Here is a 19446-nt window from a genome sequence, read left to right as displayed (position 1 = left end):
CAAAATTAAAGCCCATGGGATTAAAGGGACAGTGACAGCGTGGATACAAAATTGGCTAGGGGACAGAAAGCAGAGAGTAGTGGTGAACAGTTGTTTTTCAGAGTGGAGGGAAATATACAGTGATGTTTCCCAGGGGTCGGTATTAGGACCACTGCTCTTTTTGATATATATTAATGACCTGGATTTGGATATAGAGGGTATAATTTCAAAGTTTGCTGATGACATGAGACTCGAAAATGTAGTGAAGAATGTTGAGGATAGTAACAGACTTCAGGAGGACAGAGACAGACTGGTGAAATGGGCAGACACATGGCAGATGAAATTTAACACAGAGAAGTGTGAATCGATATATTTTGGTAGGAAGGATGAGGAGAGGCAATATAAACTAAATGGTACAATTTTAAAGGGGGTGCAGTAACAGAGAGACCTGGGGTGCACATACACAAATGTTTGAAGGTGGCAGGACAAGTTGAGAAGACTGTTAAAAAAATCATATGGAATCCTGGGCCTTATTAATAGAAGTATAGAGTAAAAAAGGAAGGAAGTTATGCCAAACCTTTATAAGTAACACTGGTTAGGCCTCAGCTGGAGTACTGCATTCAATTCTGGGCACCACACTTTAGGAAGGATGTCAAGGCCTTAGAATGGTGCCAGGGATGAGGAACTTCAGTTATGTGGAGAGAATAGAGAAGCTGGGGTTGTTCTCCTTAGAACAGAGAAGGTTAAGGGGAGATTTGATAGAGGTGTTCAAAATCATGAACGGTTTTGATAGAGTAAATAAGGAGAAACTGTATCCAGTGGCAGAGGGATTGGTGACCAAAGGATACAGATTTAAGGTATCGGCAAAAGAGTCAGAGGCAACAGGAGGAAACATTCTTTTACACAGCGAGTTGTAATGATCTGGAATGCACTGCCTGAAAGGGCGGTGGAAGCAGATTCAATAGTAACTTTCAAAAGGGAATTGGATAAATACTAGAAGAGAAAAAAAAATTACAGGGTTATGGGGAATGGGACTAATTCAATAGCTCTTTCAAAGAGCTGGCACAGGCACGATGGGCTGAATAGCCTCCTCCTGTGCTGTACCTATTATGATACTATGAACTAAAAATCAAAAACAGAAAGTGCTGGAAACACTCAGCAGGTCAGGCAGCATCTGCGGAGAGAGAAAAGGAGAGTTAAGGTTTCAGGTCAATGACCTTTCATCAAAACTGGAAGATGTTAGAGATGAACAGTTTTTAAGCAAATTCTGAGCCTGGGGAAAAGGGAGGTGGGGGAGGGGGTGGAAAGCAGGGAAAGAACAAAAGGAAGGGCCACGTGTCTGCTTTTATAGTACATTTATCACGCTTACTATGTGCCCCTGAATTCCTAAACAATTTTACAACACCAAGTTATAGTCCAGCAATTTTATTTTAAATTCACAAGCTTTCGGAGGCTTCCTCCTTCCTCAGGTAAATGTTCAGGTAAATGCTCCTGAACATTTACCTGAGGAAGGAGGAAGCCTCCGAAAGCTTGTGAATTTAAAATAAAATTGCTGGACTATAACTTGGTGTTGTAAAATTGTTTACAATTGTCAACCCCAGTCCATCACCGGCATCTCCACATCATGACCCCTGAATTCCATAAGTGTAAGTCTAGTGCAGCTAGAATCCAAATCGATAAAGACAAGTCATGTCTGACTAACCTGATTGAGTTCTTTGATAAAGTAACAGAGAGGGTTGATGAAGGTAGTGCAGTAGATGTTGTGTATATGGACTTTCAAAATGCATTTCATAAAGCATCACATAACAGACTTGTTCGGAAAATAGAAGCACGTGGGATTTAAGGGACGGTGGTAACTTGGGTACGTAATTGCCTAGGGACAGGAGGCAGAGAGTAATGGTGAACGGGTGTTTTTCTGACTGGAGAGAAGTAAGCAGTGGGATCCCCCACAGGTCGGTATTAGGACCATTACTTTTCTTGTTATAGATAAATGACCTGGACTTGGGTATAGGGAGTACAATTTCAAAGTTTGCGGATGACACAGAACTTGGCAACGTAGTAAATAGGGAGGAAGATAGTAGCAGACTTCAGGAGGACATAGACAGACTGGTGAAATGGGCAGACACATGGCAGACGATTTAATGTGGTTACGTGTGAAGTGATGCACTTTGGGATGAACAATATGGAGAGGCAGTATAATCTAAATGGTACTATTTTGAGGGGGCACAAGAGCAGAGGCCCTGAGGGTGCATATTCACAAATCTTTGAAGGTGACAGGGCAAGTTGATAAGGCGGTTAAGAAAGCATATGGGATACTTGGCTTTGTAAATAAAGGCATTGAATACAAAAACAAGGAAGTCACGCTAAACCTTTACAAATCACTGGTTAGGCCTTAGCTGGAGTATTGTGTACAATTCTGGGTACCACACTTTAGGAAGGATGTCAAGGCCTTGGAGAGGGTGCAAAGGAGGTTTACCAGGATGAGACCAGGGATGAGGGACTTCAGTTATGTGGTGAGATTGGAGAAGCTGGGATTGTTCTCCTTAGAGCAAAGAAGGTTACAGGGAGACGTAATAAAGATATTCAAAATGATGAGGTGTTTTGATAGAGCAAGTAGGGAGAATCTGTTTCCTCTGGCAAGTCGGTCGATGACCAGAAGTCATAGATTTAAAATAATCGGCAGAAGAACTGGAGGGGAAATGAGGAGAAATTTTTTCACACAGAGGGTTGTTAAGATCTGGATCACACCAACTGAAAGGGTGGTGGAATCAGATTCCACAGGAACTTTCAAAAGGCAATTGGACATGTACTTGAAGAGGACTAATTTGCAAGGTTATGGGAAAGCTGGAGAGTGGGATTAAATTGGACAGCTCTTTCAAAGAGCCGGCACAGACACAATGGGCCGAATGGCCTCCTTCTGTGCTGTAAGAATCTATGATTGTATGATAACTGACTGGACCATCCGATGGGAAAACCAATCTTACTGAGTCCTTGCGATTTTACATGTAGTTTGCAGTCGGCAGTGTGGGTTCAGCATAGGGGGAGCCTGGCAGCACTAACGCAATACAAAAATTCGCTTTAGACAATTGACCCTTGGCTCAGATGGTAGCATTCTCTCCGCTCTGAGTCAGAAGGTTGTGGGTTCAAGTCCATACTCCAGAGACTTGAACACAAAATCTAGGCTGACACCCCAGTGCGGTACTGAGGGAGTGCTGCACTGTCGGAGGTGCCGTCTTTCGGATGACATAAAAGAGCCCACGGCTCTATTTTGAAGAAGAGCAAGGGAGTTCTCCCCGGTGTCCTGGCCAACTCAATCTACACCTAAAAAAGCAAATTATCTGGTCATTATCACATTGCTGTTTGTGGAATCTTGCTGTGCACAAATTGGCTACTGCGTTTCCTACACCACAATGGTGACTACACATGAAAAGTGCTCCATTGATTGTGAAGAACTTTGGGATGTCCTGAGGTCGTGAAAGACGCTATAGAAATGACTGCACTCAGAAACGTGAATGACCTGGAACTTTGTTATTCGGATGTGCATCCACATAGACTCCTGAAGTGAGAGAGTTGTCATCAAGTGCCCAGTCTCTTTCTCAGGTGATCAGTATAGCCCGCATACAGCCATTCTTTGCACCCACTCTGATCAAGGTTAGTACCTAATTGAGGGGCAGTTTTGCTGCTGCTAGCACACGCTCATTGGAAACTGGACCGAGATGGCCCCAGCTCATTCCACAGAGGGTCTCACAGCCAGCAGACAGAGGGGCCTTTCAAATTAGACTTCCTTAAAGCTTTCAGCCGCAAAAAAATCCCACTGCTGAGCTGTTTTAATATGTGATTCAACTATCAAATCTGTTGCTTCCTGGCCAAGTCGCTGCAAACCACAGAGCACAACGTAAAGGCAAGGAGAGTGGCACAGTGCCACAGGGTTGAGGGCAGACAGTTCGCTTTCTCAGCCCCCATTTGCTCTGTTTGTGTGAGAACCTGTAAAGCAGCAGCTCTCAGCTGAATGCGCCCAGCGACTCTCCTGCATGTGCGCAGAAGAAGCGATTTGACATACTTTATCAGGTGGAATCAACCAAGAGCCAGAAATGCTAAAGGGTGGAGGGGCAGGGGGTAATTTTCCCTGCTCGGGCGGTAAACTGGCAAAGCGGATCTCCTGCCTGTTATAGAATCCGGCCTAGTTTTCGGGCGGGTTCTGTAACGGGCATGCGATCCGCTCCGCCATGTTACCGCCCAAGTAGGGTGTAAATGAACCCCTCTATTTGACGAGCTCCTTATAGAAACATAGAAAATAGGAGCAAGAGTAGGCCATTCGGCCCTTCGGGCCTGCTCCGCCATTCAAAATTATCATGACTGATCGTCTAACTCAGTACCCTGTTCCCACTTTTTCCCCATATCCCCCTACACGATTGGGGGTTGGCGGGTAAGCAGATACCCTGACTTCGCCTTAACATGACTGCCGTAATGAAGGACCGGCGCAGATTCTCGCCACTGATGTGGCGTTATTTTGTACCGTTGGTATTGTTTACGTAATTACGAGTGTACATGGTGAGCGCTATTTGGAAGCAGCCACTTCTGTATAACTTGCATCAACTCTTCAGCAAATAACTTCATTACCTACGGCTGGCCCAATCAGGAAATGTCTGTTTAAATTCTGGCACAAAGTTCAGTTGGCTTCTGACATCTCAAGTGCACAATAAGGTCCAACAACCACAATAAAACTCAGGGCGGTAGTACTATGTGCGTAAGCTACAGCCTCCAAGGCTTTTGCAATGCACAGTTTCCTCTTCTTTTGTTACAAGATTTATTGGTCATTCATCTAACGTTCAGAATTAGAGCTCTCTGTAGTCCAACAACAATATCCGTACTCTAGGTAGTGGCATTGGTGTTATCGGAGTACACTATGGTATTGGTGCAGTTATTGCAGTGTATTTTCGAAGCCTGGTTTCTAAAGGCGTTTATGCTTTAATAGGAATCTAATGCAGTTAGTTGATGCTTGTCTATGCATCTCTTTAGGTTTTTTTAATTCATTCATGGGATGTGGGCATCGCTAGCAAGACCAGCATTTATTGCCCATCCCTAATTGCCCTTGAGAAGGTGGTGGTGAGCCGCCTTCTTGAACCGCTGCAGTCCGTGTGGTGAAGGTTCTCCCACAGTGCTGTTAGGAAGGGAGTTCCAGGATTTTGACCCAGCGTCGATGAAGGAATGGCGATATATTTCCAAGTCGGGATGGTGTGTGACTTGGAGGGGAACATGCAGTTGGTATTGTTCCCATGCGCCTGCTGCCCTTGTCCTTCTAGGTGGTAGAGGTCGAGGGTTTGGGAAGTGCTGTTGAAGAAGCTTTGGCGAGTTGCTGCAGTGCAGTGCAGGTTCCACATACATTTCAGAGGGAGATTAGATAGAGGGGGTAATTTTGACTTTTGGCGATAGTTTAAAACTGACAATGTCAGATCAGCTGCCCGTTATACATCTCTCCCCATTTTCATTTCCAATGAAGTTACTGGGAGAGATGTATAACGGACGGCTGATCCCATATCACCCATTTTACACCATCGCCCAAAGTTAAAATTAACCACATGATCTCACCCAGGATGTTAGCAATGTCAGCTTCCATCCAGCATAAAAGTAAAATGAAAGCTAAATACTGCGGATGCTGGAAATCTGAAACAAAAACAGAAAATGCTGGAAACGCCCAGCAAGTGAGGCAGCATCTGTGGAGAAAGAAACAGAGTTAACGTTTCAGGCCAAAGACCTTTCATCAGAACTAGAATAAGTTAGAGATTTAACAGTTTATTAGCAAATGTAGAGCCAGGGAAAAGGCGAGGGGTTTGGTGATGGGGGTGGGGTTGGGGGAGGTTGGAGGGAAGAACAAAAGGAAAGGTTTGAGATAGGGTGGAGGGCAGGAGTGATTAAATGACAAAAGGGATGATGGTGCAAGGCAAAATGGGGTGGTAATGGGACAAGTAAAGAAACAAAAGCTGGGTTCAGAGGAGATATAAATGGATAGGGAATCAAGGGATATGGGGATTGGGCGGGAAAGTGGAGTTGAGGTTGAAGATCAGCCATGATCAGGCTCGAGGGGCCGTATGGCCTACTCCTGCTCCTATTCTTATGTTTCTTATCTTTTTTACAGCAATCATACAGAAATGGGTCATTTCACCCTTTGATTCGTCATTCCTGATAGGCCTGTTCATGCGCTTCCAATATATGATTAGATATTGAATTGTCAGGCTAGGGGCTGCATTATCCGTTATCCCACTAGAAAATGGATTGAATAACAGCAGAAAAGGTGTAAATATCGGGCGGTGAGGCCTACACTGCATTCCCCCCTTGACCTCAATTTCCCTCCCGCTGCCCCCTCCGGAATAGCTGCTGCACGGCTCTTCCCCATCCACTGCATATGATTGCTGGCGGGGGAGCCAAGACCGGCAAGCTCCATTTCCCCGATCACTGCCGCTGTGCCTGTCGACCCCTGGGGCCACCAGGAGAAGGGAGCCTGTACTCCCTGGGGTAACAGTGGTAAGCACCTGAAGTCGCTGGATGGGGCTGACACTTTAGGGGGCGATTTTAACCCTAGCGAAAACGGGGCTGGTGGGCGGTTAAAATCGCCCAGGTTACTTACCCATCTGAAAGTCGCCAGGAACTCACCATTTCAAATGTTAACCTACTCTATTGAGCAGGTGGCAAGGACAGCCTTCCAAACCTGGCGGGGTCATTCTTTACATACGTTTGCCGGATCCCGATGACAGTGGTAGCCTGAGCAGGGAAGCCACTGTAGCTTTCTCGCCAAGTGGAGACGGCAGGAAGAGGCCCAAACGGGTATGCTTTTTTAACTTTCCTTATGGGGCCAAGTGGAGCAGGAAGCGCTCCCTCCTCCGGGCCCTGTAAGGAAAGTTTAGGCCTCCCCTGCCATGGGCTCCTCCCCTTCTCGAACGTGAGACCACCGCCGCACGGCCCCCGAAGCCGATCCCGCTGCCTACCTGGTGTCAGCGGACGGACTCCACGGTGCTTCACACCGAATTCCTAACCATTCCAGGCAGCTCAGTCGACTGGTGGGATTTAAACGAGGCCTGGGAGTTAAAACAGCCTATGCCTCATTTCTGGAGCAGCAGATGACTTTGCAGACTCAAGACTGATGAGGAAAATTTAGTCTGGGTATTCTGAGACAAAGGGATCTGGAATATTTTTCATGTTGGGCCTTGGCCTGAGACCGTTTGATGGTGACAGTAGTGGGTAAAAAGCAGAAAAATGTTTTATTTTCATCAATGACATCCCCAATAAGCACAAAAGAAGCAATGGTCTCTGCCTCAACTTCTCCCTGTGGCAACACATTCCGTGCTCCGCCAAGCTTCTGTATAAAGACATTTCTCCTAACCTCGCTCCTCAGTCCTTTAGTGATCATTTTAAACCGATGACCCTTTGTCACCAACCTCCTAACCAGAGGAAATAGTCTTTCGCTATTTGCTCCATCAAAATCCTTTATAATTTTAATAACCACCATTAAATATGCGCTTAGCCTTCTCTGCTGCATGTCAGTATCTCAAGTCTCCCCTCATAACTATAGTGTTCCATACCCGGTGTCAAATTTTGTCTGATAATCGCTCCTGTGAAGCGCCTTGGGACGTTTTAATATGTTAATGACGCTATATAAATGCAAGTTGTTGTTGTTCTTGGTATCATCCTGCTGAATCTACACTGTATGCTCTCTATGGCTTTAATGCCCTTTCTATAACTTTTGAGTCATCAGCAAACTTCGAGATTTTGTTCCCTTTACAGGTCCAAATCATCCATATGACCGAGATCAAAAGTGGACCCAGCGCTGACCCCCAGGGTACACCACGTCGAACCCTTCTTCAGTCCGAGCAATACCCATTTATCCTCACTCTTTGTTTCCAGAACATCAACTAACTCTGTCCAAGCTGCTACATTTTCTCTTACACTATATATCTGACTTTTTTCTAATAAGCTTCTTGTGAGATACCTTATCGAACGCCTTCTGAAAATCCAAATAGACTACATATACTGCGTTCTCTTCATCAAAAAAAACTCTTATTAAATTTGTTAAATGTGACATGCCTTTAACAATTCCATTCTGACTGTCCTTGATTAATCCATGGATTTCTATATGCTTATTAAATTTTATCTTGAATTGTGGATTCTAAGAATTTGCTCACAACTGGGCTCCAGTTATCCTTCCCTCTCTTCTTGAACAAGGCTGTTACATTAGCTGCTCTTCAGTCCATGGCACAGTTAAATTCCTATTTAATGGGGATCGGAAAATTGTGGCCAGAGCTTCTGCTATCTCCCCTCTGACTTCTCTCAACAGCCTAGGGTGCAGGTCACCAGAACCCAGTCACTTATCAGCCTTGAGTTCTATTTTTTTTCAGAACCAAGACCTTTTCTAATGTTAGTTCAATCAATTATTCCATTTCCTCCCCTGGTACGCCTGTGTCCTCAGTTCACCATGGTTTGTAAAAATCACTGCAAAATATTTATTTAGTATCTCCATCATACCTTCATCTCAACAATTAGAGATTCCCTCCTTCATCCCTGAGCGATCCTATTCTCTCTTTAATTATTCTGTTATTTTTTAGATGCTTACAAAAACCCTTACTGTTTCCTTTTGTATTATTTTCTTTTTTATATCTATCTTTTTTATATTCCCTTCCAGTCCTTCTAGTCTCCCTCTTCATCTCCCCACTATATTTTCTGTATTCCTCATGAGTATCTTTAGTATTGTTATCTTTAAATTTATCACATGCTTCCCTTTTAAGTTTCAGTTCAGTTTTAATCTCTCCATTTATCCATTGGACTCTACACTTTGATGCACCCGCTTTTTGCTAATTTATGTTCTATCCATCTTAGATTTGAAGATTTCCCGCTGCTGATCAGTAGACCTGTTTGCTAACTTTGCTGATCAGTTAATTTGTGCCTCAGCCCCTTCTATCTTGCTTAATTTTGCCTTTTCCAGTTCAGTACTTTTATCTTTGACTCTCCATTATTCTTTTCTATTTTTACATTGTACCTAACTATGTTACAGTTGCTTTTTCCCGACTGTTCTCCTACTTTTGCGTCAGTTATTTGCCAAAGTCATTTCCCAGAAGTAAATCAAGCAATGCTTCTTTCCTTGTTAGATTAGGAACATACTGATCTTGAAAGCAGTCCTGGATGCATTCTAAAAAGTGTTCCTCACTTTGACCAGACGCATTACTTTTAATCAAATCTATCTTGGGATAGTTACAATCACTCAGTATTATTGCTCTGTTCTTCCCACATAGATTTGCAAATCTCCCTCTCTATCTCATCTCCACTGTTTGGCAGTATGTAATGCACACTGTGATTTGTACCTTTCCATTTTCTTAACTGTATCCATTTGGATTATGAATAGGACAACAACAACAACAACGACTTGCATTTATATAGCACCTTTAATATAGTGAAACGTCCCAAGGCTCTTCACAGTAGGGTTATAAAAAAAAATTGACACCGAGCCACATAAGGAGACATGAGGGCAGATGACCAAAAGCTTGGGCAAAGATAAAGGTTTTAAGGAACATCTTAAAGGAGGAGAGAGGTAGAGAGGCAAAGAGGTTTAGGGAGGGAATTCCAGAACTCAGGGCCTAGGCAGCTGAAGGCATACCTGCCAATGGTGGAGTGAAGGAAATCGGGGCTGCACAAGAGGCAGAATTGGAGGAGTGCAGCCATCTCAGAGGATTGCAGGGCTGGAGGAGGTTACAGAGATAGGGAGGGGCAAGGCCATGGAGGGATTTGAAAACAAGGATGAGAATTTTAAAATCGAGGCGTTGCCAGACTGGGAGCCAATGTAGGTCAGCGAGCACAGGGGTGATGGGCAAACGGGATAAGGGCAGCAGAGTTTTGGATGAGCTGAACTGCCAGGACATCCTTACATTCTAGCACTGTGATGGAATCCTTCAATAACACAACCCGCACCCCTCTTTTTTACCGTCCATTGTCAACCATCAAAGTACAGGATGGAGCTGACTATCTTCTCACACACACCGTAGTCACAGGTCTAGATCGAGCAGAAATCGGTGGCATTTCATGATCATGTTCCTGAATACCTGAAAGTCAAGTTAATTTTAACAGAGACCGAATATTCGCCTTTTTTTCTACTCATTCATGGGATGTGGGCATCGCTGACAAGGCCAGCATTTATTGCCCATCCCTAATTACCCTTGAGAAGGTGGTGGTGAGCCACCTTCTTGAACTGCTGCAGTCCGTGTGGTGAAGTTTCTCCCACAGTGTTGTTAGGTTGAGAGTTCCAGGATTTTGACCAAACGAGGATGAAGGAACAGCGATATATTTCCAAGTCAGGGTGGTGTGTGACTTGGAGGGGAACGTGCAGGTGGTGTTCCCATGTGCTTGCTGCCCCTATCCTTCTAGGTGGTAGAGGTCGCGGGTTTGGGAGGTGCTGTCGAAGCAGCCTTGGTCAGTTGCTGCAGTGCATCTTGTAGATGGTACACACTGCTGCCACGGTGTGCCGACGGTGGAGGGAATGAATGTTTAAGGTGGTGGATGGGATGCCAATCAAGTGAGCTGCTTTATCCTGAATGGTGTCGACCTTCTTGAGTGTTGTTGGAGCTGCACTCATCCAGGCAAATGGAGAGTATTCCATCACACTCCTGATTTGTGCCTTATAGATGGTGGAAAGGCTTTGGGGAGTCAGGAGGTGAGGGGTTGCGAATGGAACTAAACACTATGCAATCGTCAGTGAACATCCCCATTTCTGACCTTATGAGTCATAGAGAGAGTCATAGAGTTATACAGCACGGATAGAGGCCCTTCGGCCCATCGTGTCCGCGCCGGCCATCAGCCCTGTCTACTCTAATCCCATATTCCAGCATTTGGTCCGTAGCCTTGTATGCTATGGCATTTCAAGTGCTCATCCAAATGCTTCTTGAATGTTGTGAGGGTTCCTGCCTCCACAACCCTTTCAGGCAGTGAGTTCCAGACTCCAACCACCCTCTGGGTGAAAAAGTTCTTTCTCAAATCCCCTCTAAACCTCCCGCCTTTTACCTTGAATCTATGTCCCCTTGTTATAGAACCCTCAACGAAGGGAAAAAGCTCCTTAGTATCCATCCTATCTGTGCCCCTCATAATTTTGTACACCTCAATCATGTCCCCCCTCAGCCTCCTCTGCTCCAAGGAAAACAAACCCAATCTTCCCAGTCTCTCTTCATAGCTGAAGCGCTCCAGCCCTGGTAACATCCTGGTGAATCTCCTCTGCACCCTCTCCAAAGCAATCACATCCTTCCTGTAGTATGGCGACCAGAACTGCACACAGTACTCCAGCTGTGGCCTAACCAGTGTTTTATACAGCTCCATCATAACCTCCTTGCTCTTATATTCTATGCCTCGGCTAATAAAGGCAAGTATCCCATATGCCTTCTTTACCACCTTATCTACCTGTTCCGCCGCCTTCAGGGATCTGTGAACTTGCACACCAAGATCCCTCTGACCCTCTGTCTTGCCTAGGGTCCTCCCATTCATTGTGTATTCCCTTGCCTTGTTAGTCCCTCCAAAGTGCATCACCTCGCACTTTTCCGGGTTAAATTCCATTTGCCACTGTTCCGCCCATCTGACCAACCCATCTATATCGTCCTGCAGACTGAGGCTATCCTCCTCGCTATTTACCACCCTCCCAATTTTTGTATCATCAGCGAACTTACTGATCATACCTTTTACAATATGATGGAGGGAAGGTCATTGATGAAGCAGCTGAAGATGGTTGGGCCGAGGACACTGCCCTGAGGAATGTCCTGGGGCTGAGATGATTGGTCTCCAACAACCGCTATCATCTTCCTTTGTGCTAGGTATGACTCCAGCCGCTGGAGAGTTTTCCCCCAATTCCCATTGACTTCAATTTTACTAAGGCTCCATGATGCCACACTCGGTCAAATGCTGCCTTGATGTTAAGGGCAGTCACTCTCACCTCACCTCTGGTATTCAGCTCTTTTGTCCATGTTTGGACCAAGGCTGTAATGAGGTCTGGAAACGAGTGGTCCTGGCGGAACCCAAACTGAGCATCGGTGAGCAGGTTATTGGTGAGTAAGTGCCGCTTGATAGCACTATCGACGACGTCTACCATCACTTTGCTGATGATTAAGAGTAGACTGATGGGGTGGTAATTGGCCAGATTGGATTTGTCCTGCTTTTTGTGGACAGGACATACTTGGGCAATTTTCCACGAGTAGATGCCAGTGTTGTAGCTGTATTGGAACAGCTTGGCTGGAGGTGCGGCTAGTTCTGGAGCCTGTGGTGTTCTCACAGTTGAAGGTGCTTGTGGTTAGTTAAACTGTATGTTGTAAAATTAGAAGCAGTCTAGACAATGTCACTAAGTACAGGCTCGCAGTGCATATTCCCAAAACATCACACCCTTCTTCATGACAGTTATCTACGTGGGGGAGCAAATTCTTGTGCAAGGCAATGAGTCACGCTGCTCAGTCTGAACCCTGTATGCCTCTCATGACCCTAATCACCAACGCAATATGGGTTATTAGCTGAAGAATTTATAATCAGTTCCTGTCTAGTTTATGCAGATACTGATCAACACCAAAAAACAATTATTAACAGCCAAATAGTACAATCCAACGCAAACTCTCCATAACTCAACACTAACCAACTGCGCGTATGAACATCCAAGTAGCTGAAGTCCAATCAGAATGCACAGCTTCTTACACAAGCTAATAATTATAGGAATTTCAGCACAGAAAGGAACCCTTCAGCCCATTGGGCCTGTGCCAGAGCTAGCTATCTACTCGAAACACATTTCCCTGCACCGTTTAATAATTTTCTTCTTCGAACATTTATCTAACTACCTCGAATGACTGAGATTGACTTAGCTTCAGTGACTCTTTATTTTAAAAACAAAACTTTCCTCTTCATGCTTCTGGTGTTAGCCTTGTGTTTATGCCCCCCTTATTACCAATTCACCAGCCAGTGGAAATAGTCTTTCAACAGTCTCAGTCAATTTGAGACAACCAAAAGTGCTTCTGGAATGACTTCACAGGTTCAAACTTTAGGAAAATTTCTGCAATCACCACAGGTCACTGACTTACTACACCACAATTACTCACTAACATTTTATCTAGGGCCACAATTGCAAACAATACCCTGCTTGAGAATCATCTCCAAAATGGGTCTGCAATTCCCCAGATACAATCATAGAATCATAGAATCATAGATTACAGCTCGGAAAGAGGCCATTCAGCCCATCGAGTCTGCACCGGGTCTATGCACGAGCAATCCAGCAAGTCCCACTCCCCCATCCTATCTCCGTAGCCATGCACATTTTTTCGTTCCAAGTACTTATCCAATTCCCTTTTGAAGGCCATGATTGAATCTGCCTCCACCATTCTTTCAGGCAGTGCATTCCAGATCCTAACCACTCGCTGCGTAAAAAGGTTTTTCCTCATGTCGTCTTTGGTTCTTTTGCCAATCACCTTAAATCTGTGTCCTCTGGTTCTTGATCCTTCCACCAATGGGAACAGTTTCTCTCTATCTACTCTGTCCAGATCCTTCATGATTTTGAATACCTCTATCAAATCTCCTCTCAACCTTCTCTGTTCCAAGGAGAACAATCCCAGCTTCTCCAGTCTATCCACGTAACTAAAGTCCCTCATCCCTGGAATCATTCTAGTAAATCTCCTCTGCACCCTCTCTAGGGCCTTCACATGCTTCCAAAAGTGCGGTGCCCAGAACTGGACACAATACTCCAGTTGTGGTCGATTCAGTGTTTTATAAAGGTTCATCATGACTTCCTTGCTATTGTACTCTATTTATAAAGCCCAGGACCCCATATGCTTTTTTAACTGCTTTCTCAACCTGCCCTGCCACCTTCAACGATTTGTGCACATAAAACCCCAAATCCCTCTGTTCTTCCACCCCTTTTAGAATTGTGCCCTCTAGTTTATATTGCCTCTCCTCATTTTTCCTACCGAAATGCATCACCTCGCATTTTTCCACGTTAAACGTTATCTGCCACGTGTCCGCCCATGCCACCAGAGTGTCTATATCCTCTTGAAGTCTATCACTATCCTCCTCACGGTTTACCACCCTTCCAAGTTTTGTGTCATCTGCAAATTTTGTAATTGTGCCCTATATACCCAAGTCCAAGTCATTGATATATAGCAATAAAAGCAGTGATCCAAGCACCAACCCCTGGGGAACACCACTGTACACCTCCCTCCAGTCCGAAAGACAACCGTTCACCACTACTCTCTGTTTCATTTGGCCAATTCTGTATTCATGTTGCTACTGCCCCCTTTATTCCATGGGTCACAATCTTAATAGCAAGCCTACCATGTGGAACTTTATCAAACGCTTTTTGAAAATCCATATACACCACATCAACCACATTGCTCTCATCGACCCTCTCTGTTACCTCATCAAAAAACTCTATCAAGTTAGTTAAACACGATTTGCCTTTAGCAAATCCGTGCTGGCTTTCCCTAATCAATCCACCCTCAAGTGACTTAATTCTGACCCGGATTACCGTTTCCAAAAGTTTCCCCATCACCGAGGTTAAACTGACTGGCCTGTAATTGCTGGGTTTATCCTTACACCCTTTTTTGAAAAAAGGTGTAACATTTGCAATTCTCCAGTCCTCTGGCACCACCCTCATATCTAAGGATGTTTGGAAGATTATGGCCAGTACCTCCCTAATTTCCGCCCTTACTTCCCTCAGCATTCTAGGGTGCATCCCATCCAGACCAGGTGACTTATCTGCTTTAAGTACAGGTAGGCCTTTTAGTACCTTTTCTTTCTCAATTTTTAGCCCATCTAGTATCTTAATTATATCTTCCTTTACCGAGACTCTGGCAGCATCTTCTTCCTTGGTGAAGACCTATGCAAAGTACTCATTTAATACCTCAGCCATGCCCACTGCCTTCATGAGTAGATCTCCTTTATGGTCCCTAATCGGCCCCGCCTCTCCTCTTACTACCCGTTTACTGTTAACACGTCTGTAGCAGACATTTGGATTCCCTTTTATGTTGTCCGCAAGTCTATTCTCATACTCTCTCTTTGCCCCTCTTATTTCCTTAGGTATTACGTAGGAATCTGTTTCCTGATTTCAGTCATCTCTCTATAGGCTGTTACCTACTGTTACCACCAGAAGGATACTGGGACTTAGAGGGTTAAATTATGAGGACAGGTTGCATAAATTTGGCTCGTATTTCCTTGAGTATAGGAAATTGAGAAGTGATCTGATTGAGGCGTTTAAAATGTTAAGAGGATTTGATAGGGTAGATACAGAGAAACTATTTCCTCTGATGGGGGTAGCAAGAACAAGGGGGCATTATCTTAAAATTAAAGCTAGGCCATTCAGGAGCGAGATCAGGAAGCACCTTTTCACATAGAGGGTAGTGGGAATTGTTCAGGGCCAGTGTGCAGGAGGCAGCAGTGACACACTTACATTTATATCGCACATCAGACAGCGTCAAATCTGGCCCAGGGAAACTGTCCGCAGCCTGGTTTATTAAAACACTGGCCTGAACTAAACCTATCAATTTAAGGAGGAACTTCCAATTCCAACTGTTGGTCTTGAAACCTTAAAGGGGTTGGGAGGTTTTATGAATTAAACCTTTTTTGAGAGCTCTAAATGCTCTTAATGTTCTTCTTCCTCAAAATAAATAACTATATTTTTAACATTTTCTACACACTGCCAAATTCCCCTCTGTTTTGGTACTTTCCAATTATCAAATGCTCTGGGCTAGAAGTTTGACAGATTTATCAGTCAACCTGCCAAATACAACTAACCAAATCCTTGACTACAATAGAAGTAAATAATACCAGCCAATCAAGTCCTTAAATGGAACAGAGGTAAATAAAACACAAAGCTCCACTATCTAATTTATTAAAGACCAGCAATAATGATTGGCCATGATTTTAGCATGGTGGCGGGAACTTAGCGGGCGGGTGGATTTGCATGTGGGGAACCCAGAGGCAAAGTGAGCACATTTAAATCAGCAATCGCAACCCGATTACAAGCAATCACCTTTGTTTCCAGTGGGTCATGTTAGACGGTTAGTTGGGTTGTCACCTGGTAACCACTCATAAGTGTGCACGAGCACAGGGGCAGCTGTGGAGAGTCCGCGTCAGGGGGCGCACTCCTCTCCAAGCTCTGCTCAGCTGGACGCAGATGCTGAACCCTGGGGGACATCATTGAGAATGAGAATGAGCAGCAACTTTGCGACGTACTGTAAAATGTACCAAGCACACTGTCCACAATAGAGGATGGAGGAGTCCAACTCCATCGCTAGTGGATTGGTGACGCAGGAAAGTGCGGGAATATCTGCGATGGAGAGAATGGCAGCCTCTATTGAGCTTCAAGCACGGCTCTCAAATGAGTTCATGCAGGTCATGACAACGGCCATGCGGACTCAGGATCCAAACATATCTGCCGCCTGACAGATACTTTAGCAGTGGCCTTAGAACGCGTCACAGATGTGCTCCAAGCTGTTGTCCAGCAGAATGGTGGGAGTGATGTGGCCCTGGCCCAAGAGAGGGATGATGGCGAAAGGGGACATGAAAGTGGGGACACCACTCAAAGCGCTCCCACGTCTCACCCGTTGCCCCCCCCGCCACCAGTACCCATAATGCTGCCTCCTCTCCCGATGGTCAAGTCTGCCCCTGCACAGGTGCAGGTGGAGCAGTCTTTGGCGGGGCCCTCATAGGCTCCAAAACCCTGAGGTCGTAGGCCGAGAGCACCTCAGCAGTCAGGCCAGAGACCTGAGCAGCCTGCCACTACCTCTGCTGAAGCCACAGGTGATGCACCACGTAGAAGCAGTAGGAAATGAAAGGCTAAGCAATTCTAATTCAGCAAGGGTATGCACAAGAGTGTTTGATGAGCTGTCATGTAGTTAATTTATAGATTTATAGACCTCCTCAGAAGACAAACACGGGACACAACCAACAGAGTACCCTTCGTCGTCCAGTACTTCCCCAGAGCAGGGAAACTACGCCATGTTCTTCGCAGCCTTCAACATGTCATCGATGACGACGAACACCTCGTAAAGAACACACCCACCAGCTCAACAAACTGATCAAGACCTTCGATCCAGACCTTCAAAGCATCCTACGCACTCTCATCCCACGTACTCCCCGCGTGGGAGACTTCTACTGCCTCCCAAAGATACACAAAGCCAACACACCCGGACGTCCTATTGTATCAGGCAACGGAACCCTGTGTGAGAACCTCTCTGGATACGTCGAGGGCATCCTGAAACCCATCATACAGGGAACCCCAGCTTCTGTCGCGACACTACAGACTTCCTACAAAAACTCAGCACCCACGGACCTGTTGAACCAGGAACACTTCTCACCACGATGGACGTCTCGGCACTCTACACCAGTATCCCCCACGATGACGGCATCGCTGCGACAGCATCAATACTCAACACCAACAACAGCCAATCTCCGGACGCCATCCTACAACTCATCCGCTTCATCCTGGATCACAATGTCTTCACCTTCGAAAACCAGTTCTTTACCCAAACACACGGAACAGCCATGGGGACCAAATTCGCACCCCAATACACCAACATTTTCATGCACAAGTTCGAGCACGACTTCTTCACTGCACAGGACCTCCAACCAACACTATACACCAGATACATCGACGACATTTTCTTCCTATGGACCCACGGCGAAGAATCACTGAAGAGACTACACGATAACATCAACAAGTTCCATCCCACCATCAAACTCACCATGGACTACTCCTCAGAATCGGTTTCATTCTTGGACACACGAATCTCCATCAAAGACGGGCACCTCAGCACCTCACTCTACCGCAAGCCCACGGACAACCTCACGATGCTCCACTTTTCCAGCTTCCACCCTAACCACGTCAAAAGAGGCCATCCCCTATGGACAGGCCCTGCAAATACACAGGATCTGCTCAGACGAGGAGGAACGCGATGGACACCTACAGACGCTGAAAGACGCCCTCGTAAGAACGGGATATGACGCTCAACTCGTCGATCGACAGTTCCGACGGGCCACAGCGAAAAATCGCATAGACCTCCTCAGAAGACAAACACGGGATACAACCAACAGAGTACCCTTCGTCGTCCAGTACTTCCCCGGAGCGGAGAAACTACGCCATGTTCTTCGCAGCCTTCAACATGTCATCGATGACGATGAACACCTCGCTAAGGCCATCCCCATACCTCCACTACTCGCCTTCAAACAGCCACCCAACCTCAAACAGACCATCGTTCGCAGCAAATTACCCAGCTTTCAGGAGAACAGTGCCCACGACACCACACAACCCTGCCACGGCAACCTCTGCAAGACATGCCAAATCATCGACACAGATACCACCATCACACGAGAGGACACTACCCACCAGGTACATGGTTCATACTCCTGTGACTCGGCCAACGTTGTCTATCTCATACGTTGCAGGAAAGGATGCCCCAGAGCATGGTACATCGGCGAGACCGTGCAGACACTGCGACAACGGATGAACGGACACCGCACAACAATCGCCAGACAGGAGGGTTCCCTCTCAGTCGGGGAACACTTCAGCAGTCAAGGACATTCAGCCACTGACCTTCGGGTAAGCGTTCTCCAAGGCGGCCTTCGAGACACACTACAACGCAAAATCGTCGAGCAGAAATTGATAGCCAAGTTCCGCACCCATGAGGACGGCCTCAACCGGGATCTTGGGTTCATGTCACGCTATATGTAACCCCACCAGCGAAAAAAAGTTATCCGTTTTTAATACAACTGGTCATTCTCTCTCTCTCCCTCTGCCTTTCGGGTCCCTCTCTCTCTCTCTCTCTGTCTTTGTTATCTGACCCCTTGTGTATTCAGTATTCTTGGATGTAATGTTTCCCTGACCAACCTGTCTGAACACCATCCACTCCTTTGGTTGCTGTGATTATCTCTCTGCCGAGGTGTGATAACGGGCAGTTGGAAAGATTATCTGTAATCACCAGGCGTTGTTCTCTGACTATATATGCGTTGCCTTTATTGGAATCCTTCACTCACCTGACGAAGGAGCAAAGCTCCGAAAGCTTGTGATTTCAAATAAATTTGTTGGACTATAACCTGTTGTTGTATGACTCCGTACATATGTCCACCCCAGTCCATCACCGGCATCTTCACATCATAGATTTTTTTTATTATGGCATAAATTTAATAATTATCACCACCACTGCCACATCTTGACCATTATTGAGCCCCTTTTGAGAATTCGCCCTTTCATATCCTTCATCATGAATGCCAAGATATTATACCACCCATTGGGCTCATCTGCAATGGGTGTACGTGTGGTTGAAGGACTGTTTTGTGCCAATAGAGTGGGGGATGGGGGGGTTGCTGGTGTTGGTGGTGGTGGTTGTTCCAGGCAGCCTGAGTATTTCAAAGTCTTCAATTTGCACATCTCATAATGAGAAGCTATTAGAGATGAGTGAATCCCTGGTATCACGGGTA

This window comes from Heptranchias perlo, chromosome 5 (genome assembly GCF_035084215.1).
Source record: "Heptranchias perlo isolate sHepPer1 chromosome 5, sHepPer1.hap1, whole genome shotgun sequence".
NCBI lineage: Eukaryota > Metazoa > Chordata > Chondrichthyes > Hexanchiformes > Hexanchidae > Heptranchias > Heptranchias perlo.
This window is presented reverse-complemented; position numbering follows the sequence as displayed.